General features: G+C 34.1%; 1 protein-coding gene across 1 annotated transcript in view; it reads right to left on the reverse strand.

Moving 5' to 3' along the window:
• Positions 1-20,783, reverse strand: part of LOC120430668 (trissin receptor-like) — a 429,039-nt gene extending 408,256 nt beyond the window's left edge. Inside the window, exon 1 of the mRNA XM_052708000.1 lies at positions 20,191-20,783. The gene's annotated coding sequence lies outside the window, so the exon portion shown is untranslated. The remainder of the gene's footprint in view (positions 1-20,190) is intronic.
• Between the last annotated feature and the right edge of the window lie 3,047 nt (positions 20,784-23,830).

Consider the following 23,830-nt stretch of genomic DNA (forward strand, 5'->3'; position numbering starts at 1 on the left):
GGGCGGGCAGGCCTTTCCAAGGATCTTTGTCACAAACTTTGGCATGATTATGACGGTCATGAGGGCACCGTGACTAACGATGTGTGTGTCAAACATTGTCAGAGGATGTTCACCAAGGGGAAAGAAACTTTTTACCCATCACATAGAGTGTACATCATTCGGTTGAAATCCCCAATTCGATTAAAATTCCTGCAACGGTGTACACGTATCCATTTCAGTTCCGGAGAAAAACAATACAGGCTGGGGAAATTCAATCTGTGCTAATCCAAATGGGAATTAAAGCAAGCATATTCCACAATTGAAAAACGTAACAGAGCCATTATTGGAAAAGTCATGCTTTGTATATGCTGGCACACTAGTATTTGTTTTGTCTGAAGCTCTTTTAGCCAGTTTCAGCTTTCAGGAAAAGAGGTCGTATTTGAACACACTGAAAAAAACTGATTTTATTTGAATAGAATTCTCAATATCACTTTTCAAATAATATTACAGTCACTTTTTAAATTTTTGCTTGTTTTTCAGATTTTTTGAAACATTGGCAAAGTCACATAAAACAAATCAAACCTCCAAAATTAAAATTTTCTAAAATTATAAGAGTTCTTCTTTCCAATGCTTTTTAAAGATTAAAGAAAAACGGTTGAAAATGGATTTAGCCCGTCTAGAGGCGGGGTTGGGTTGTAAAGGGTTAAGTTATATTGTTGTGAATTTCCTAAAATGAAATACATGTATTTAAACATGTGCAGAAATAGTCAGACTTCTAGAATATTTTGGTAAAATTTATTTTCCTACAAATAAATCTGATTCCCATTTTTTTACAGTTTTTCCATTTCTTAAAAATAAGTTTTTGAACTAGAATTTTGAGCTACCCCATCCCATATTTGTTCCATTCTTTATGAAGAAACTATTCTTGATTGTCTTAAAATTTTGTGAGTTTTCTTTTCTTTCAAACATGAGCAGTTCTTTAAAATAAAAAGTCTGTCACGATATTTTTTTTAATCATGTTAAAGAAAAGTACAATTTTGAAATTTCACCGGAAGGAATGCACACAGCAAAAAAAGTAGTAATCCAGCTGCGTGTAAAAGGCCTCGGTGTAAAATAATTTGTGAATTATTTTATGAAATTCTATGTAATATTACACCCTGAAATACGTAGCCCATCAGTATGGGAAACCTACATGACCGAAATGTCAAGCCCATATATGCGTTTATCCTTTCAGCTTTTCGTCGGTCTGATGGCCGAGTGGGCTAAGGCGCCAGTCCTTACTGTTGGTGCTGGGTTTGAATCCCGTCGGTTGCAACTTTTTTTTGTGTTTGCAAAAATTGTACATGCAGTGTGTAATATTAAGTGTTTATTTTGACGAAGGTGATGTGCATGCTTTTGCATGCGATTTTACCATCGGATTTTTTGCTGTGCATTTAACGGCAAACAATTTTGCCGAAGACGGATATATTATAAACAACTCTTTACATTTTTCTTATTATTGAAAAATTACAGTAAATAAGTCAATCCACCAAACTATAATAAGAATCTAAAAGTAAAAAAAAAATTTATGGTAAGACACTTGGAGATATTTTTAATTGAAGCAAATAAACAGGCATGATTGGGCTGTACACAGTAAAAAAATCTGTGTAAAATCGCATGCAAAGGCATGCACATCACCTTTGTGAGCAAAAGCATGTAATATTGTATGAGAAAACGTGTACACAAAAAGCATGTACAAAAGAAAAATAAATAAATGTTGCACACCCCAAAAAAAACATCACTCTGGTGAGAGTCATATCCAGATTACCAAGTCTGCGCCCCAACCATCTCGGCTATCTCGCCGCTGTGTATTTAGGAGGATCAACACCGATGTACCTGTACGTTCCCCATACAACGTATACAGTTAATTCAGTATACCGTCAGCTGTGTGCTATCTTGTGACATAGACCATTTTGGTCAAAAATGAGTTAATGATGACGTTTTGCTATACTTAACAAACACTACAAGATGCTTTAACCAGATTTTGGAAACTCGCTTCCGTTTCCCGGATATCGCAATACACACTTGTGACAAAGACCAATTTATCATCAAAATGATTGTGCACACTTATGACACGTCATACATGTTGTTGGAAAATGTGGAAAATTTGTCTTGTTTTTCACAAATTTATGTACACACATACTTTTTAAAGGCAATGCAACCTTTTCTTTTTGAAAATATACTGATTAAGTCGGTTAAACTATTGATTTAAGCCTATTTTAGTTTGTATGGGAATTCTGTGCACACTTGTGACACGTAGTACAAATTTACTTTCGAAACACACTTGTGACACGTGCTTTTCAGATTTTTGTTTACATTATTTACTGTATCTTTTAACTGGTGTAACCAAATTAGTTGAAACTTGGAGCGTTTGTTAAGCGATAGTATACGAACCGATTGCTTCAAAAAGTATGGCTCTATCATTCATAGTTTTGAAATTATTTACTGACAAACTTTGAAAATTGATTTTCTCGAGAAGTACTAAATGGTCGTTGTCACAAGATAGCACACAACTGACGATACGACGTACGGGAAACCTACATCAGCGTTGATCACAGCATTTACAATACGGTGAGATAGCCGAGACGGTTGGGGCGCGGACTTGGTAATCTGGATATGACTCTCACCAAATTGATGTTATTTTTGGGGTGTGCAAAATTTATTTATTTTACTTTTGTACATGCTTTTTGTGTACACGTTTTCTCATACAATATTACATGCTTTTGCTCACAAAGGTGATGTGCATGCTTTTGCATGCGATTTTACCTTCGGATTTTTTGCTGTGTAGCTGGTTGATAATAAACATCTTGAAAAATCATTTACACACTGTTTGAAAACAAAAGCTGTATCAAGCTTAAACATATTATTGTTTTAAAATATACTCTCCCTTTTAAATCAAATTTTTCTTACCAAAATGAAATACATGGAAAATGCCACGATTATAATGGTACAGATTGATAAAAATTTAGATATTTAAGTAAATTATAATTTGATGTTATAACGTCAAATACCTATTAAAAAAGATATTCGCGGAAAAAAAGCTAGAATTTTTCATTCCTTCTCACGTTCCTGAAACCTAAAGACAATGCAAAATATGATAATCTTTCAAAGGTGGGTAATTCTCCGCCAACTCACACAGTAGTTGCCCCGACCCCTCTTCGATTTGCGTGAAACTTTGTAGAACATTGTTACACTCTAAAAAATAACCCTGCAAAGTTAGAAAAAACACGAAATTTTAAAATGAAATTTTTTGTTCTAGATGAAAAAATGACCCTTCTGGGTCAATGTAGATTCAAAAAGTACATTAAATTTCCCATAAAATGACATGTTCCAAAAATTTTTACATTCGAGTAACGGAAAACGGGAGAATTTTTAAAACTTTTTTAGTATTTTTTTCGATGAAAAATACGTTTTTTCGGAATTCTGAGTACGCCACCAAATCGGGCGTCTAATTTTACATAAAAGTCCCTTTGACACCAAATTTCTATCTCATCACCGTTTCAGGCTGCAAATTATTGAAAAACACCTCTTTTTTCGCATGTTCAAAAATGGAAGGGGTCGTACAGCCCCTCCGTCACGAGATATCAAAAAACGGACCTCGGATTCGTGATCAGGGACAAAAGTTACCCCTTAGTACAAAGTGTCACGCAAATCGAAGAGGGGTCGGGGCAACTTTTTTCGATTTCGTGTGAGTTGGTAGAGAATTACCCAGGTAGACAATTTTGTTTGATATGAGCCAAAATCAGAAATGGATTTTATTTGTATTTTTTTATTTGGCTCAAACTTTGTTGGGGCCTTCCCTTTGACCAAAGAAGCTTTTTTGTATCATTTGTTCACCCATACAAGTCTCCATACAATTTTTGCAGCTGTCCATACAAAAATGGTACGTAAATATTCAAAAATCTGTACCTATTGAAGGATTTTTGTGATGTTGTAGATATATTTAAAAAAGATTGTAGGATTTCCTAAAAAGTGTCCACGTGATTTTAATGTATTGAAAATTCATTTTTTACATAAAATAGAAAAGAAAAAAAAAATGGATTCATATATCTTTTTTTTTTAATACCATTACTTAGCTTCCAATTTGTAACTCAAAATTTGTCCTCTAAAATATGTCGAAGAACTTTAAAAAAAAAACATGAAATAATGGATCTTGAGAAAAATAAAAATTAAATAAAAATGGTTTTTTTAATTGTAACTATTTTTAATGAGTAGTTCTAATCAATACCTACAACTTTGCTGATGACACCAAATCGATCAGGAAATTCCTTTCCGTGGTACAGATTGTCGAATATCTAAACACATTTTTTTATTGACAGCTACCAAGATTGTATGGACGAACCAATAATGTCTTGTTTGGTCAACCAATTTAAAAAAAAACGAATGAAATCAATTTCCAGATCTCGCAGAGAATTGCTCTAGCAAACTTCTTTATTGTATTTTGTAATTGGACAATATTATTTTATACTTTACAGGTTTTTTTTTTCCGTGAGTAAATTCCCCTCTGACAGCCCTTGCTCCAAAGCCTTAGAGCAGAAGGATGAAAATAATTGGTTTTCCCAAAAAGTCGAATTCAATTTCCCGCTCCTCACGTTGGCCAGCTGTTGGGCGTGAAAATTGCAACGGGCCATTTGTTTCATCTGATTGGAGCCCTCAGATTAATCCCGAAATATTCGATATCTTTGGTTTGTCATTTTTTTCCGGGATTTCTCGACGCTCCAACGATTTGATCTGACCAAAGAAAAAAAAAAAAGAATCTTTCCCCCTCCGGCAGCTGTCGGCATTGCGGTTAATGAGTTGCGAGGGCGTCCGAAAGTGAAAACGTGCTTCCAAGGGTAAATTGATTCGTAACGAGAAAGTTTTCCCACCAACTTTGTCACCGGTTTGGGGGGGGGGGGGGGGGCAGATTCCAGCAGGCCATCACGTGCAATGGTCCGTGAAGAAGTTTCGGGAACCTCCCTACCACTAAAGTTATAATTAGTTGGTGAAATCAATTTTGCACGTCCCGTTACCAATAGTGCTGGCTTTAAATCATCCTCTGCAATATGAAAAGGTTGTTGTTTTTAATAATTTATTATTCCAATCCCTGGCGTGGTTTATAACTACATTTTTGATTGAAATTCTTCTCGAAGAAAGAAAAACACGAAAAAAGGGTTTGCTTTTTCTTGAACGAGGTAGCAGCTAACAAGATTTCTGCCCCAGGGCAACCATTTTGGGATGACGTGAATGACACCGTCACGGGGATGCCCACGAAGGAACAGTCAGGTCTGACGTTGGGAAACGGTTTGGGGCGATCAAACGTTGATCCTTGGTAGGATTATGCTGACTTGGTTGGTTTAAGGTTGGAATCGATTGTTTTGCTTTCTTTTTGAAAGGGTGAGCAAAAATGCTGCAGTAGGAATTTATGTTGGGCAAGGTTGCTTTTGTAGCCGTTGATTGCATATTTTCATTTAAATAAATTTAGGAATGAGGCAAACTTGTTGGAAAATATTGTCCAGAAACGATTGTCCTAAGCCTTGGTTGTCATCAGTTTGCATTTTGGATTATCAAGTTCTTACTTTTTATCTTTTATTTTGGTTTCTGAGTAGTTCTCTACGATTTCGAAAAACAATCGCAATTTTTTAGTTTTAGATTTTTTTTAAAAAAAAAGGATGAAGCTTTGTCCATGCATTCCCAATGTCAAAAGAATTTATATTGCATCATTAGTCGTTCCATACAGTTCATACAGAATGGTCATGTACATGTTTTGATGTCTTCGGCAAAGTAGTAGGTCTTAGGACTTTTCAGAAGAAATAGGTACACGGACAAAAAATCCATTTATTTATTTATTTTTTTATAACTTAAAAATGTATTCTCAAAATACGTGTTATATAACTTTCCATTTTTTTAAAATATTTTTGAGGGACGAAAAGTTCTTTACAATCCTTTTGATAAAAATGAACCGTTTTCAAGATTAAAATACTTTAAGCATACATTAGCGCATCCTTTCGTTTTGTTTTTTGCGTTTTTTTTAGTCAATATGTTCGCTCTCCTCATTTCATTTGTTTTTAAAATATCTATGTATTGACGTTATATTTTTAGAGAACACTTTCTTTTTGCGGTACTGTATGTCATAATATCACGAAAATTTAAAAAAATATTGTTAAACGAGCTTACACATGCTAAAAATGATTGAATGAATATTGAATTAAAGAAATTGTTTTCGATTTTTTTTCAGGTGATTATACTTCTATTTTCAAAACGAAAATTAAAAGCTTCTATTTCCATTTTTGAGTTTTCTGAAAAAAAATATTTGTTTTCCCCTGATTTTTCGGACCAGTTTTGACGGAATCATAAATTGAAGGGCTCATACCAGAAAAAAAAACTCATAATTGTTTTTTTTACAATGGTCCTCAAAGGGACACAGAGGAAAATTAAATTTTGTCTAAATCTTATTTTATAAATAAATATTCAATTTTCAATCAATATTTAAACTTGTAAAAAGCATTGGAAAGAAGAACTTTTTAAATTTAAGAAAATTTAGTGTTTGAAACAAGTCAAACTTTTTTTTGAGTTAACCAATGTTTTAAAAAACGTAATTAATACATTACGCATTCAACCATTTTCATCGGTCCGATGGAATTCCCCTAACCCCCATTCCGAACCTCCCAAAAATATCCCGTTTACTTTTAAAAGTGGCATGGGTTCCCTGCACTTTTGCCACTAGTGAACAACAAAAACATCCCCTCCCAAATCCCCACGGCACAAGGGCGTAGCCTTGGACACAGTGTGGAAATTTACGTTCTTAGATATTTTTGGATGTACCGGGCAGCAATCAAATTGTCTAAGAATATTGAATTGACCATTGTGGCATACCCCTACAGCGTGGTGCAGACCCTATGCTATGTTATGCTATGCTACCAATGTTTTAAAAAAGTAATTTTTTTCTGGGGTTTGGCTGTGTTTTTCACTAACATTTTATATGTATTATGCAAAAATAAGTATGCAGTAATTTTTGAGGTGTACCAAACTTTGCCTTTATCCATTTTTCTACAATTTTAGTGATAATATTTTCTTTCTATAGAAGAAAATGTGAAAAACAAGCAAAAGATTGATAAAGTGACGGTTAAAGCATAAAAACCAAGAAAGGCAAAATTTAATGATAGGAGATGGTAGAGTAAAGAAAATATTATCAGAAATAAAAACAAACTTCACAAGATTAATGCAAATTAAAATACTTAAAAATTATATAATATAATAAAATTAACTTTCAAATTTTTAATACATAATAAATTGGGTTGAACAAAACTGGTCAAAATATTGCCATAATTAAAAAAAAACTTCAATAAAAAAATAATAACAAATAAGGTTATCATAGCTCTGCCGCTCTAATCTAGTCCGTCCCATATGTAAAAAGTGAGTGCTGAGAAAACGCAGTGGGAAGTCCAAAAAAAGTTCCATCATTTTTCTCATTCTAAACTTGTTCCAAACCAACAATTTCTATATAATTTTTTATACAGTTATTTCGATATAAGTCTAACAAAAACACTATCATAAATTTTATTTGAAAAACTAACAATTTGAAGGTAAATTAGTGGAATTTTCAATGAGAGACCGACTTGACTTTATGTGTCCATAAATAAAGGCAGGTCAGTCATGGTATCAAGGTAGGCTTGAACATTTACACCAGAGGTTCAACCTGATTCAACTGTCATATCCAGGTTTGTTTTGGTAGTTTTCCAAGTAATTAAAGGTCAACAAATGATACAAATTTGTTTATTTTAGATTTTTATAGAATTCCTAGATATAAAAATATGACCAGCAACGACACCAGAAATTGTTAAAATACTACAGAGGCAAATTACATATGAATGCAAAACTCAACTGCTGAACCCTTGAAATTAATTTAAAAAAAAAATCCGCTTTTCGGAGGTGGAATCTCTTCTAGAACCAGGATCAAGCCTGTTCATTCAAGGCAAAATAGAACTAATTATATGGTGATATTAGCAATAACGGTATGCTTTTTATTTTTTTCTATTCGTAGTTTTTCTTTGAAAAAGAACAAAAAAGTACAAAAGGTTTGGATTATTTCGTTTTTAATATTCAAATATTTCTTCAGAAATGAATAGATAATAATATTTTCAAGCTTTACGTATTCATAAAGACATACTCTGTAAAATTTAAACAATTCTGCATCCACTCAAACGATTTGCGAGACATTTCTATATGAGGAACTGACTTGCCTTTATTTTGCATATATGGGACAGCACGAAAGTCGTATTTATTTTGGAATTTTTAGAACAAACACTACTTGTTTATTCAATAGGCTTAAATAACATGTAAAAACAAGACTTTTGTGAAGTTTATCTCATTTTTGACAAAAATACATATGGGACGGAATAGATTGGAGCAGCAGTGCTGATCGTTTTTTTTTAAAGTTGGAATATCACATGAATAACGCGTTCAACGATTTTAAGGTTTGTCATATTCCATACCATGAGTTCTGGTCAAGATCTGTTCAATAACAATTTTTAGCCTGTGTGTTTGAGATAACTTTTTTTTCTTTATCTCATTACCGATGATTATGATTATCTTATAAACAAATTAGATATTTTAACAGGGCTTGTTTTTTTTTTCAAGTAACTTTATCATCCCGGTACGAGAATCGAACTCACGACCTCTGGATTGGAAATCCAGCACGCCGTTAGTCGAAAACCATCCCCTACTGGTCAGGATTCCCAGTAGGCAAATTTACTCTTTGAAGGGATCTGACTTTGCCGAGCCAGACAAGAATCGAAGCTATCACCTTCCGCTTACAAGGCGTAACCCGTAACCTCACGGCCACGGTAGCTCGGCAAAACAAGATTCAAATAACCTCCGTTTTGTTATTTCCACCTGTCCGGGACGGGGTAATCAATCCATTTTAAGTTAAAGGAAGAGATGGCGGGCCGCACAATTTTTAATTATGCTTAGGTAAATGACAAATGACAAAAAAAAAACAAAATGAACATTCACTCAGGCAACGTTTGTTCCAAAAAATGTTTTTTGAAACTTTCTTTCAAAGAACACTTAAGAAGCAGAGTGAACAATGTGTTTTTTTATATGGGTTCGTAAAAACCTTGAGTAAAATAGAAATGGTAAAACAAGATTTCTACCTTGTCGAATATGAGAATTATCCTTCTGCTATAAAAATATTAATTTAAATTAAATTTAAATGTTTCTCATCAAGGATTGTCATAAAAAAAAATCTATTTCAGAAACGCAAATTTTTTTTTTAATTTTTCCACGAATATGTTTTTTTCTCAAAAATATATGCGAACAGAATTTTTAAACAATTTTGTGAAGGCAGCATAAAGACCTGACTGAGATTTGAAATAAGTTTTTTTTTTTAAATTGTACTGTAATATAAAAGTTTATGTCATGCATATTTTGCGATATTAGAGTATGACATTTTTGCCCGTTACCGACAATTATCGACATTAGCGAAGGCTGTTTGATGGTGTTGCAGAAAAAAAATTACAGAATGAGGATTGATCCATAATCTTTTTGGTTGTTGATCCGACACGGTACCACCATGCCATGGACGCTTGTTGAATTGAGAGGGACAGAACACTAACATACTCTTCTCTCAGAAGTGTTGCTCGGAGACGTGCCAGCATTATATGTATTGGTGGGAACTGCAGATCGCTGGCATTCTAGGGCAAAAATAATATATACGAGCATGCTGCAAAATCTGTTATAAAAGGTAAAATATTTTGTAGCAAATCCACAGTGCGTGAATATACGTGAAGTAACCTATTTACAAAGTTTACTTTTCGATGATTTTACTATCATTCTTCAGAGAGGAAGGCATAAAGAATAATTTAAGCCATGAAGTTTTTTGAGGGTTACATTCAAACTTTTCCTCGTTCAATGAATAAAATCAAACTTTGTATTCCCATAATACAAGTAGCCCCATCAAAATGCGCTTTTCCTCTATTAAACACGCCGTTATCTTGTCTGTCCTAATTACTCTGTTTACAACGTTGCGCTACGAAGAGCGAGGGGGGGGGATTCGCCGGAAAACGCCCGTCAAGTGGACAGCGCCAGAGAAAGCTTCCTCAATTTTCCGCATAAAAAATAACACCCACTCTAAACTCTCGGCGCAAATTCCGCCCTTCAATGCCTGTCCTTCACCGGTGCTGCCTGTCCGTTGCAAAACAATACTGCCAGGAGCAGCAGGACCCCTTCAAATGTTTGTGTTTTTGTTTGTATTTGTCTGTGTTTATGTATGTTTGTGTGTGTGTGCACACAAAGCACATTGCGAAAGCAAACAAATTATCATTTGTTTTCAGCTGGAAACAATTTGCATCCTAAAGCACTTAAACATGTACTCGTAAGCGGATTAAATGTGGAAAATTTGAATTTTAAATGTGGCTCCCACAGCATCGTTCCGGCGTCAGAATGAGGGAACAAAGGTTAGAATAACTTTTTGGAAATTGGTACTTGATTTATTTTTGACTCGTTACAATATTTACTTCTCTTTTTATAATTAGTTCACCAACACTAATAAATTTCAACCTTATAAATAAAATACCCTTGTTTTTAGTCTGTAACGTTCATTTCTGACAAAAACTCAATTTTAACCGCCCTGTCCAAAATGTTACCATTTGTGGCAGCGACCATTCCGTGCCCTTCCGGGGCGGAACTGTGTGCCGAAAACCGCATCCGAAATTTCGGTGAAAGCCGCCTAGCGTCACCGGGAATGCACTTCCACAACCGCGCTATCAAATTTATCGTAAACTGAAAAGCGCGGATTAAAGCGATAAATTTTAATGGACGGCTCTTCCTGTGGATTATTACATTTTGTGTAATGTTTTTTTGGGGGCAGAAATATTGGATGCGAAACAGAGAAAAGTGGATTTGGGTCATAATTTTGGGATCAATTAAGTATATGAAAATTACAGCTCTCATTAGGGAAAGCGAGCTTCCTCAGCAAGAAGTGCTTTTCTTGGAAAAGTTGCTTGTGCAGAGCGCTTAATTAATGCAAATTTGACGGGGATCCTTCCCAAATATTCAAAGTGCTCCAGGGGTAAATGATTCGTTGCAATGTTATAAGTTATATTTTTGGTAGAAGTTATTACTTTTCCATACAGCAAATCAAAATTTTCATAAAATCTCAGTTATGTTGGCCTAATAAACTAGTTTCAAAATTTTCAGGAGTATTTTCATGTTTTTATGAGAATTTTCCAACCGGTAAGATTCATCTTGAGATTTTTATTTTTAAATTATGTTCTAGGGTACCCATACAAATTCCATGCACTTTAATGGAAATTTGTTTTCAAAAGTGTTTTAAAATATTTGCGGTTAATTTTTATTTTGAATCCAGGGTGACTTCAACAATCATAGTTTTCCATGTTAAAATCAGATTTAAAGTGTTAAAATTTTATGTTAACTTGAGGTGTATCATACTTGCTGATGCCATAGTTTTTTTTAATGAAAAAATCAATGTTTTAATTTGGTTTTCTTTTTATAAACTTTTAACAAAATACATATAAAATTAGGATAGAATAATCGAAAGTTGTAATTTGCCCAAAATTCTAAAAAACTAGTTTTGTATTTGAAAATATCGATTCATGTTGCATTTCAAACCTTATTCGAAGCACGAATCAAAAGTTTTCACAGTTTATATGAAAAATGTGCACATTTTATGTTTAAAATGTGTGTAAATTTAAATATTATTTCGAACTGTGTTTCAAAATCACATAAAATTTATTATTTACAAACTTACTTTTTCATATCCTTGTGGAAAATTCTCCAAACATTCCGAAAATGCATTCCATTTGCCGATTTAAACTAGTTTTCATTGAGAAAATCATGACACTTTGGCAATATTGAAATAAAACAATTTAAAGTTAAATGAAAGTTAGCTAACTTTTTGAACTTTTCAAAATTGTATGAAAAATATTTTTTCTTTGAGACTTTGAGAAAACACTTAAATAAATAAAAAAAATGGGATGCAAAAAAATTGCAATCGATTTTTTTTTTGTGAAATATTGATTATTTTTCGAAGTTTTTTTTTCAATAATTTTTCCTTCTCATGGCAAATCCTTTGTTAGAATATCCAATTACATCAAAATGAACTTATAGTACAAATCAAAGTTGAAAGGTACTCCAAAACTATATTAGGTTATAAGAATTACGAAATTGTGAATTGATTATTTACTAATAAAAACTAATTGAATTGGAATTGAAATATTTATTAAGTGCACAGATTTCAAATTAAAATCATTTCCACGTATTTTTATCGAAAAATGTATCTTTCTTCATATTAAAATAAAGTATCTCGCTACAAAACTAAATTTATTATTATTTGGTATTTGGTTGTTTGGTTACAGAGAGGATAATTAGGAATAATATTTTTTTAACTGCTACCCAATTAAATCTTTTTAATCTTCGAAACTGTTGATCCGATTTTCAGAGTCAAAAAAACAAAACCTTACTGAATTGTGCTTATCATTTTAATCATTTCCAAATTGCCGCTTTCTTCTTAAAGTTTAGTTTTGAAGGATTTTCTTAGCTGCTTGAAAATATTTAACAAAAAAGTGATTACTTTAAAAACAAATCAGTTTATCAAGATTTTCCAAAAAGTAATTTTTGATCTCAAATTCAATTTTAAATCCCAAATTAGCCATATGATTTTTTATAGTGTTTTGTGTTGAACAAATTTTAATTAAAGTTTTTGACCCCTTTTGTTTAAATTTCAAACCTAATTTTCAAACATTTTAAGCAAAAAATACTTTTATGATACAATATAATAGTTATGATACTGTCCCAAATTTATAAAATTGCCAATCAGATTATGAAAATACTTGATTTCCTGAAGTTTTTCGTGGTTTTCCGTACGGAGGTCCAAAATTTAAAAATTTGGAGGAAGATTAAAAGTGTTTATTTGATTAACATTTTATTGAAATCTTTATTTAACGTATTCGGCTTAGCCTAGTATTGACTTTCCAAGTTCTTCAATAAAAATATTTGTTTAGCAAATCATTAATTTTACGCTTCTCAAACTTAAAAAAAAAATAAGGAGTGGGTTGGACAAATACCTAAAATAAAATTTGCAGTGGCTTCATTCAAAACTGTACAAATCATTATTTTTCAAACAATATAAAAACGACGGTAACCGCTACAGCTCAAAATTTTGCCGATTTGGTTCACTGAAACATATCAAAAAAGAAAAAAATCATGAGCTGGTTTATTAAAATCGAGTATTTGCGATAAAAAATAAATTAAAAAATCGATTTTTAAAGCCTTACAACTTTGCCAAACATACCAAATCGAAGAGAAAATGTCTATCCGTATCTTAATTTAAACGTTTTAATAGCACTTTTGAATGGGTTGCAAAATGGCTCTCTACTTGTTCATAAGTAATCGATAAACACATTTGCATCCAAATAAAAAAAATCGTAATTAAAAGCAGTGATTATTTTTCAGAAGCTTAGTGAAAAAATATACAAATCAAAGGCTGGGTTTCTTCTTCACTTTTTGGTCTCAAAAAAGATAACAGCATATAACTAAGTGCAAAGTACTTTTATCGATTTTTTTTTTAACGGACACACCATTTCGAAGGGGAAGCGTTTGAATAATTAATTGTCAAGAAATGATATCCTCATTGTTCTTTGTTCAAGCTGGAAATTTTCCAGTAGTATTTTTAACTAGAATCAGCGAACAAATTTGCATTTGTCGATTTTAAATTTGTTTCGTCAATCGTTAAGTAATGGTGAAAGGTGTTCTTTATGTTGATAATTTTTGCCTTTTTTCAGGATAATTTCAATTTGATCGATAGTTGTGGTGATATGATATAAAGGAAATATAAGCAATTTTTAATAGTTAAAAGAAAATCAGGACAGATGTTTGAAATCAACCCGGAAATATCACTCCTATTTGACCTTGATGAATTCCGTGAAGAGACCCACTCAGCAGCTTGGTTTGCATTTCGAAATAGAAACGGCCATCGTCCATTTTCTGAATCTTCTCTGACCCAACTCTGTCCCATGAATAAGACTAATCTCGAGGCACGTTCCAAAATGTAATTGAATTTCCCCTGAATTTTCTTTCCAAACTTCCGTTTTCCATCTGTATTAGCAGCGCTCATTGTTGGCTCTATAGCGAATTATAAAGAGCAACAGCACACAGAACTTTAATTACATTTTCCGATCCAATTTTGACACCCTCTCGAGAGAGCGTGGCGTGTCAACCAGGGCGAGCTATCATGTCTAGCATCGATGCTCAATTAAAGGGTAATCACAACTTCATCACCTTCAGGAATTTTCGTTGCGGGTGGTGGCACGTTCCTGACGCTTCTTCCGCGGGAGAACGTGCCTCGCAGACGTCCTTTGGAACGGGGACCTGTAACTGAAGGTAGGAAGCGTTATTGCTACCGCGAATTAATTACCGATATGGTGTGAGTGTTTTCCTCAGCACATCTTCCACGAAGTTCTCTACAGGTGCAACTTGTTTGGCATTGGTTCGGTGAAGTTTGGGGAATTAGAAGCTAATGGAGGCAGGGAAGTTTCGACGTACCAGGAATTCCACTCGACTGGAGAAGGTGGCATCGATTTTGGTTAACAGTTTGATGAGAACATGTTGTGATAGTGCCTCAGACGCTATATTGGTTTCCACGAAAGTCTATGTTGGCATAATGAGGTGTCTAATGGAGTTTGAAGGAAATTTAAATTGCCATAGAATTTGGTATAAACATATTTAGTTACCTCTACTAGCAGGAATGCAAATGTAAAGAAAATGATCGATTCTGTTTCTATTAAGAAAAAGGATCACGTTAAAAGTGCTATTACCAACCTAGATCTTGCACTTTCTCCCCACTAAAACAATGTTTTTTTTTTTTGCATACCAAACATTCCTCCCTCGCCTCACACTCAAAACCGATCGATCGTTCGACATGGCAGTTAAACTGTCTTCACTGTTGTGGCATCTGCCATGTTTCAATTGTAATCGAATCCCAACCGAACCTCGAACAAACCATCGCACTCGCAAATGTTGTTGTTGTTGTTATTGGGTGGCAAAAACAATCGCACGAAACGTGAACTGACCGGAACAGTTTTAGGGTGACTGAGGGTTCAATGTTTTTCAAACAAGAAAAAAAAAGTTTTTTTGTGAATGTTTTTTTTCTTTTAATTTAATTTTCCTGAATATTAAGTGCTATTATACATTTTAAGAATCCATATATTATAATTCTATAGAGTAAAAGTCACCCTACCAGCCACGTTAGTAGTTTGCTGAGAAGGCTGTTTATATTTGCGTGGATTGATTGGCGCTGGCCACACACCGATGGATGGTTATTTTTAACCGGTCAATGTTTAGATGCAACCGTTAGAAGGTGATAGAAGTGGCTGCCGAGTGGCGTTTCAAACTGTCACACTGTACCAGGTTGTCTGTCTGTCCGTTCGTGTGGCCTCTGTTTAATGCTGAACAGATGAAAGTACTAAGCAGAAGTGTTTTTGCGAAATTATTGTGTGAAATTATGGTTTCACAGGTGAGAGTAATAAGGTGAAGTTATATTTGATTCGCAATATTATCTTTCAACTTAACTGCTAACACATATCTGTCCCATGGGCCTCTTTTATCAATTATGATTATTTCGAAATTTTATTTCTAAATCTACTGGACAAAGTGTCGGTTCTGTTTGGATTTCTTGATACATAATGATAAAAGTAATATTTTGGTCCAAATATCTGAAAAATTATAAAATTTCAAATGGAACTAGGGGAACAGCATCTAATTCCAGCGTGCCTCTAAAGTTGGCAGGTCAGAACTTTGACATTCAATTACAGCTAATTAAAAGCGTATTCAACTGTAATCGAGTGATAAATAGCTCAATGAAAAGTGAGCAAGCAAGTTTCTATCAAAAGTTTTGCAAAATTAGTTGTTTAAATAGTGAAAATCAGCAAATTGGATGGAGTTGGGAGCTAGTGCTTAACCTGGCAAAATTACGAGAATTTCCCCTACTATGCATTCATGGAGGGTTAAAATATTAGTAATTAAGATCAAAGGTTTTAATATAATTTAGCTTAAATTGCTGATGACAAACTTGCCTTGCGTTTTGCTCAGCTTCCTGTTTTTGCATATTGGACACTTTTGCGAACATGGGCAGTGTAGGGCTTTAGAACCCTTTTAAAAAATTAATAATTTGTATTACTTCATCAAAACACCGTTAAACATTTTAGTTGTTTATGTTCAAATTTTGATCCGTTAGTATTAGCTCAAATTTTGATCAGTTTGTGATAATTGTTATGGATCAAATCCAGAATTTAAATAAACTTTCTGCAAAGCTTCTGATGAGAAAAAAAACACTCAGAATTATTTTCTTTGTAAATTGTAAATATTAAATCACATCACATCACATCACATGCTTTAAAACATAAAAATTGTTTTCCGAGCAAATTTTTTTAAGGACTTCACCAAACTTGAAATTTTTAAAAGAGACTTATGGGATCCCAAACTTAGCCGAATGAAAAAAAAAACCCCGAACAAACTTTGTTCAGCCACTGCCGGGAAATTCGAGTGAAAGAATAATGTCTACACAACATCATGTGACATCAGCTGGTTGGATTGTTTGTTTACATTTCGTCTTTGGCTCATTTACATTGTTTTTCTTGAACCCTTGGAAAAAAATTACACAAAATTTCTAAATTTATACTTATTATGAAGCCAATATGGATTTTGTTCAGGTTTGTTCCATTCGACTAGGCTTCTGTGTTAACACAAATTTTAAATTGTAAAGCATTTCAAATAATTGAAAATGAAAATGTTTCCGAAAACATTAATAATTCATGAAAAAAAAAAGTTTCCAAATTTTAAAAACTTTTTTTTATTTTTTGTGTCGGAATCAAATGATTAAATTGAAAGCTGAAAAAAAATCCCATTCCATTAACCCTGTAAAGATCAATTTTTTTTCAAAATTTTTTATTTTTCCCTTGTTAAGGAGGCTATTTTGAGCAACATTTCTACGAAAAACTTAGCTTCTCTTGTTTTATGTCCTGTCAACACATTTTGCCTATCTATTTTAAAGTCACTTTTTTAATTTTTTTGCTGGATTTTCACATTTTCTGCTATAGATTGGCACCATTATCCCTTAAATTGTAAAAAATGCGTTTAGGCATAGTCTGGGACACTACAAAAATTATTGCACACTTCTTTTTACTTAAAATATACGAATTGTTAGTGAAAAACACAGCCAAAGTTGATCCGTAAAAAAATTACTTTTTAAAAAACATTGGCGAATTCACATAAAACGAGTAAAAAAATTTTCAAAGGGACCATCCATAAACTACGTTGACACTTTTTGAAATCTTAGACCCCCCCCCCCCTTCCGTCCCCCTCTTGGACAATTTTCATACAAAATAAATCTTTTTTTATGGAGCGTAGACATGTTTAAAACTACATTTTTTTTTTTTGAGAAAATTTACCTAAAAGTAACTCAAACTATAAAATGCCGCATTAAAAAAAATTGCTCAATGCATTTCGAATAAAAATTCGAATACATAAAAAAATCACTTGAATTTTTTTTCCAAAAATGATATCAAAATTGGGCCAACAAATTTGCATCAACATATTTAACTCAAAAGATATCATCTAGTCATCTTAACCCTCTACAACCCAACCCCGCCTCTAGACGGGCTTCGATTTGAAAAATCGCCAAAAATCCATTTTTCAACCAATTTTTGATCTTCAAAAAGCATTGGAAAGAAGAACTTTTAAAATTTTGGAAAATTTTAGGGTTGGAAGTTTGACTCGTTTTATGTGAATTTGCCAATGTTTTTAAAAAAGTCATTTTTTTACGGATCTTGGTTGTGTTTTTCACTAACAATTCCTTTATTTTAAGTAAAAAGAAGTATGCCATATTTTTTGTAGTGTTCCAGACTATGCCTCAATGTATTTTTTACAATTTAAGTGATAATGGTGCAATTCTATAGCAGAAAATGTGAAAATCTAGCAAAAAATTGAAAAAGTGATTGTAAAAACTTAAAAAATAGATAAGCAAAATGTAATGATAGGAGGTGGTAGAACAGGCTATCATACTACCAAAACAAACATTAACTTACCAAGATAAATGCAAATTAACATACTAATAATGAAACAAGCAAAGCATAAAACAAGAGAAGTTAAGTTTTTCGTATAATAATTGCTCAAAATGACCTCCTGAACACGGGAAAAATAAAAATCTTCGAAAAAAAAATTTGGGCAGTAGAGGGTTAAACAAATCTTCAATGTTTTTTTTCCAAATTGTAATTCTGCGCAATTTGTTATCATTCGTGTTAAAAAGTAAAATATAAACCGGTTATTTTTAGGAGTGAACACATTTTTCTGCAAAATTCCTTCTCAAGAAAGAAAAAAAAGTTATAGCACTTTTGTATGAACTTGGAGGTTGTCTAAGACTTCAAAATAAATGAATGTAAGAAACTAGTTAGGGAAAGTTTGAAAAGCCAGATGTGAAGGTTCTGTGCAAGAAAACAACAAAAAAAATGCCATAAATATAATACTTTACTTTCAGAAATTATAGAAAGCAGTTAAACATAATTTTATTTTTATTCAAGCGAATTTTGTTGTATTGTTATTCATCAAAATCAAACCATCCACATTAACGACCCCCGGGTCTTTTGTGGTCTCTATTGCAAGTTTCTGCTCGAACCTAGGAGTCCGAAGGCTTGAATGGGGAGAGCACCCAAACCTCTTTCTACTCCAAGGAACCTTCCACCCCAGTGTTTGAACTGACGACCTTTGGATTGCGAGTCCAACCGCCGCCAGCGATTCCACCGGAGTAGGCTTGGTTTGGTGAGTTGTTTGTACTTATGGCATGGAGACGACTCCTACACCTGGAATGACTTAACGACCTAACAACCAAGGCCGGGACCGACATTTTACTTCCTCATCCGATGGAAGGTTGGAGCAGATGGGAATCGAACCCAGAATCATCCGCTTACAAAGCGGACAGCGTAACCATTCGGCCACGCACTGCACCCTGTATTGTTATTAGATCTGGGTAATTCTCCGCCAACTCACATAGCAGTTGCCCCGACCCCTCTTCGATTTGCGTGAAACTTTGTCCTAAGGGGTAACTTTTGTCCCTGATCACGAATCCGAGGTCCGTTTTTTGATCTCGTGACGGAGGGGCGGTACGACCCCTTTCATTTTTGAACATGCGAAAAAAGTGGTGTTTTTCAATAATTTGCAGCCTGAAACGGTGATGAGATAGAAATTTTGTGTTAAAGGGACTTTTATGTAAAATTAGACGCCCGATTTGATGGCGTACTCAGAATTCCGAAAAAAACGTATTTTTCATCGAAAAAAACACTTAAAAAAGTTTTAAAAATTCTCCCATTTTCCGTTACTCGACTGTAAATTTTTTTGGAACATGTCATTTTATGGGAAATTTAATGTACTTTTCGAATCTACATTGACCCAGAAGGGTCATTTTTTCATTCAGAAACAAAATTTTCATTTTAAAATTTCGTGTTTTTTCAAACTTTGCAGGGTTATTTTTTCGAACTTTGTAGGGTTATTTTTTTAGAGTGGCGTGCTCAAATACAACGATATGGTAAAAACAAGTCATCCAACAGTGTTTCTTGTTCGAGGGAATCGTATTGACATGCTAAAATGTTTGAAGTAGAAATTTTCAGATAATTGGGTACTTTTCGAGCAATTAAAAAAATATTTAAAAATGATTTTTCGAGAGATCATTTTTGGCCAAAACCATAACATTTGACAGCTGTCAAAATGACAAGATTTGTGCTAGGAACGAGATTTTCTCAGGTAAGTCATCTTAAGATGTCCCCTACACATTTTCAGAGAGAAGGAAATACTGCTCTAAAATAACACGTGAATAAATTGTATTGCATCGTAACAAACACCCTGTCAAAGACCTCTCACAATGAAAGCCAAGCGATCGTAATGTGTCATTTTTCCCCGAAGAAAGAAACACCTCACATTATAGGCTCACATTCATCATCCTTGCAGGGTGTTCCCTGGAATAAAAGAAAAACCCTCCCAAGGAAAAAAAAAACCCTCAAAAAAGATGATTGATGATGTCACACCATTTTCCCGCGGCGGGGGTGGTTTAGAGAGTCTTTCCCAAACTCGTAAATATCGCACACCATTACCCGGTCAGACATAAAACTGTTTTCGCATCACACTTACCCGCGGGTTCCCCCGCCGTATACTCTCCAGTGATGATCGACTAGTTTCACCCCGATTCAGCCCCGATGCAGTCGCATCTGGTGTCTGCTGCTGTCTTCTAAGCTGCTGCAGTCCATCGAGTTAAAACTAAAGGAAAACTCACTTTTCTTCGTTTTCTCCCAGGAATAAATTGCTTCCAGCTGGTTGCCAATTCTGGGATGATGCACTTCGAAATTCAATGAAGGAAACTTTTTCTATCTTCTGTATTTCATTTGCTCGTATTTCAATTCAACTCTTTCTTTTTCTTCTTTTTCCCCAGAGTTGATTGATTCGCAGAACTCGTCGTTAGCAACGATTCAGCTGGACTCCGGCTGATCCAATTTGGCGTGCTAAACTCACTCACTTTGAGTCGATTTGATTCAATTAGGCCATCCACACTGATCCACTTTAATCCAAACCGGTTGGCGTCGGAGTCGTCACCGCGATCCAGATGATTGATTGCACCCCGGGCAAGAGGGTCTGTCGAGATTCGAGGGGGTTACTCCTTAATCACTTTATCTTGGAAGGAATTCCAGGAAGAAGTTCCCGGAAGAAATCTTCCAAGATCTGAACAAAAAAAAGGACGCAAAAAAACTTTCAATTTCCTCTCCTCGTTAAATCGTTCCACTTGATGAAGGTTTCAAATTCTATCTCTTCGTGGGACTCTTCACGATTTTCCCGGACTTTTTCCTGCCCCGAGGCGACCACTTCCGTCGATTTGCATTTCCATTATCAATTTGCGGTGCCACGAGCGGCCACCCCTTAAATATTCCACGTTTTGCACTTCCTAAAACTTCAGGCAAAAAAAATGAAATCCTTCGTCCTCACTCCCGGAAGGATCCGTCGAAGAACCACCCGTCGACGCTGATTAAACGGAATAAGTAATCAACAGCAATTGCTTTGCAGGACCTTCTGACCTCATCCCTTAAGAAAATGTACACCTGTGTGACGGACGACCTTTCACCTTAACCCGCGGCGGCTTCTACTTCCACAACACAACACACTTCAGAAGGGATGACCCCCGCCACAAATCCGGTGAAAATCCAACCTCACAAATCCCTTCCAGATTCAGCGGTGTCGTGCCCGGGGAACCATCACGACCGTACGCGGCCACGTTCAGACGGATACTGAACTGAACTTGAAAACCGACCGGCTACGGCTGTGGGAAGATGTGACGACGGAGCCGAACGAACGGCTCATTCACAGCTAGCACGGCGGTACGAATGGCCTGCTGGCTGGTAGTAAACAGCTGATAGAAGGGCGCGAAATCGATGTGGGGCTCGGCGACGAGGAGGGAAAACAGTGTGGAAAGTGACACCCCCAAACGGGCGTAGAGAAGAGTAGAGTGAACTCCAGGAATGATTCGAGGAGTTTACGACGGGGCGTTGCACGGTCATGTGACGCAGGAGGGAGTGTAAGGAGTGAGTTGCATGTTGCGCGACACTGGGTGGTGATTCGTTAGAGAATTCAGTTGAAGAGCAATTCAAAGTATTTTTGTGTAAAAATAGTATTTCAAATATAGTTGAGCAGTTCTCTACGGAATCGGTCTTTTTTCTTTAATTTTATTTTTTGTATTTTTTAATCCGGCTGAAACTTTTTTGGTGCCTTCGGTATGCCCAAAGAAGCCATTTTGCATCATTAGTTTGTCCATATAATTTTCCATACAAATTTGGCAGCTGTCCATACAAAAATGATATGTGAAAATTCAAAAATCTGTATCTTTTGAAGGAATTTTTTGATCGATTTGGTGTCTTCGGCAAAGTTGTAGGTATGGATATGGACTACACTGAAAAAAAATGATACACGGTAAAAAAATTTTGGTGATTTTTAATTTAACTTTTTGTCACTAAAACTTGATTTGCAAAAAAACACTATTTTTATTTTTTTATTTTTTGATATGTTTTAGAGGACATCAAATGCCAACTTTTCAGAAATTTCCAGAATGGCAAAAAATCTTTGACCGAGTTATGATTTTTTGAATCAATACAGTTTTTTCAAAAAATCGAAATATTGGTCGCAAAAATTTTTCAACTTCATTTTTCGATGTAAAATCGAATTTGCAATCAAAAAGTACTTTAGTGAATTTTTGATAAAGTGCACCGTTTTCAAGTTATAACCATTTTTAGGTAACTTTTTTGAAAATAGTCGCAGTTTTTTATTTTTTTTGGATTAGTGCGCATGTTTGCTCACCTTTGAAAAAAATATTTTTGAAAAGTTAAGAAAATTCTCTATATCTTGCTTTTTTAACTTTGTTGATACGACCCTGAGATATTGCCATGCAAAGGTTTAAAAACAAGAAAATTGATGTTTTCTAAGTCTCACCCAAACAACCCGCCATTTTCTAATGTCGATATCTCAGCAACTATAAATCCGATTTACAATGTTAAAACATGAAACATTCGTGAAATTTTCCGATCTTTTCGAAAAAAATATTTTCAAAAATTTAAAATCAAGACTAACATTTTAAACGGGCCAAACATTCAATTTTACGCCCATTTAAAATGTTAGTCTTGATTTAAAATTTTAGAAAATATTTTTTTCGAAAAGATCGGAAAATTTCACAAATGTTTCATGTACAGTGGACTCTCTGGCTGTCGATCTTCTCGATATCAATATTGCTCCAGCTGTCAATAAATTTTTCAGTCCCTTCAAATAGATTGCTTTGATTTTCCGTTCTATAATTTGATAACTCCCGCTCTCGACGGTCCCTTCAATATCGACAACGAGAGAGTCCACTGTATTAACATTGAAAATCGGATTTATAGTTGTTGAGAAATCGACATTAGAAAATGGCGGGTTGTTTGGGTGAGACTTAGAAAACATCAATTTTCCTGTTTTTAAACCTTTGCATGGCAATATCTCAGCAACTAAGGGTCGTATCAACAAAGTTCAAAAAGCAAAATATAGAGAATTTTCTCAGCTCTTCAAAAATATTTTTTTCAAATGTGGGCAAACATGGGCACTAATTTAAAAAAATGAAAAACTGCGACTTTTTTCAAAAAAGTTACCTAAAAATGGTTATAACTTGAAAACGGTGCACTTTATCAAAATTTCACTAAAGTACTTTTTGATTGCAAATTCGATTTTACATCGAAAAATGAAGTTGAAAAATTTTTGCGACCAATATTTCGATTTTTTGAAAAAATCAGTATTGATTCAAAAAATCATAACTCGGTCAAAGATTTTTTGCCCATTCTGGAAATTTCTGAAAAGTTGGCATTTTATGTCTTCTAAAACATATCAAAAAATAAAAAAAATTTAAAATAGTGTTTTTTTGCAAATCAAGTTTTAGTGACAAAAAGTTAAATTAAAAATCACCAAAAATTTTTTTACCGTGTATCATTTTTTTTTCAGTGTAGTCCATATCCATACCTACAACTTTGCCGAAGACACCAAATCGATCAAAATTCATTTTTCATTTTTGTATGGACAGCTGCCAAATTTGTATGGAAAATTATATGGACAAACTAATGATGCAAAATGGCTTCTTTGGGCATACCGAAGGCACCAAAAAAGTTTCAGCCGGATTAAAAATACAAAAAAAAATCGAATGACCGAAATCTCAGAGAATTGCTCAGTTGTCTGAAAATTTTTAAAATTGTATGTAACATTCTAAAGTTCT

Source organism: Culex pipiens, chromosome 2 (genome assembly GCF_016801865.2).
Source record: "Culex pipiens pallens isolate TS chromosome 2, TS_CPP_V2, whole genome shotgun sequence".
Taxonomy (NCBI): Eukaryota; Metazoa; Arthropoda; class Insecta; order Diptera; family Culicidae; genus Culex; species Culex pipiens.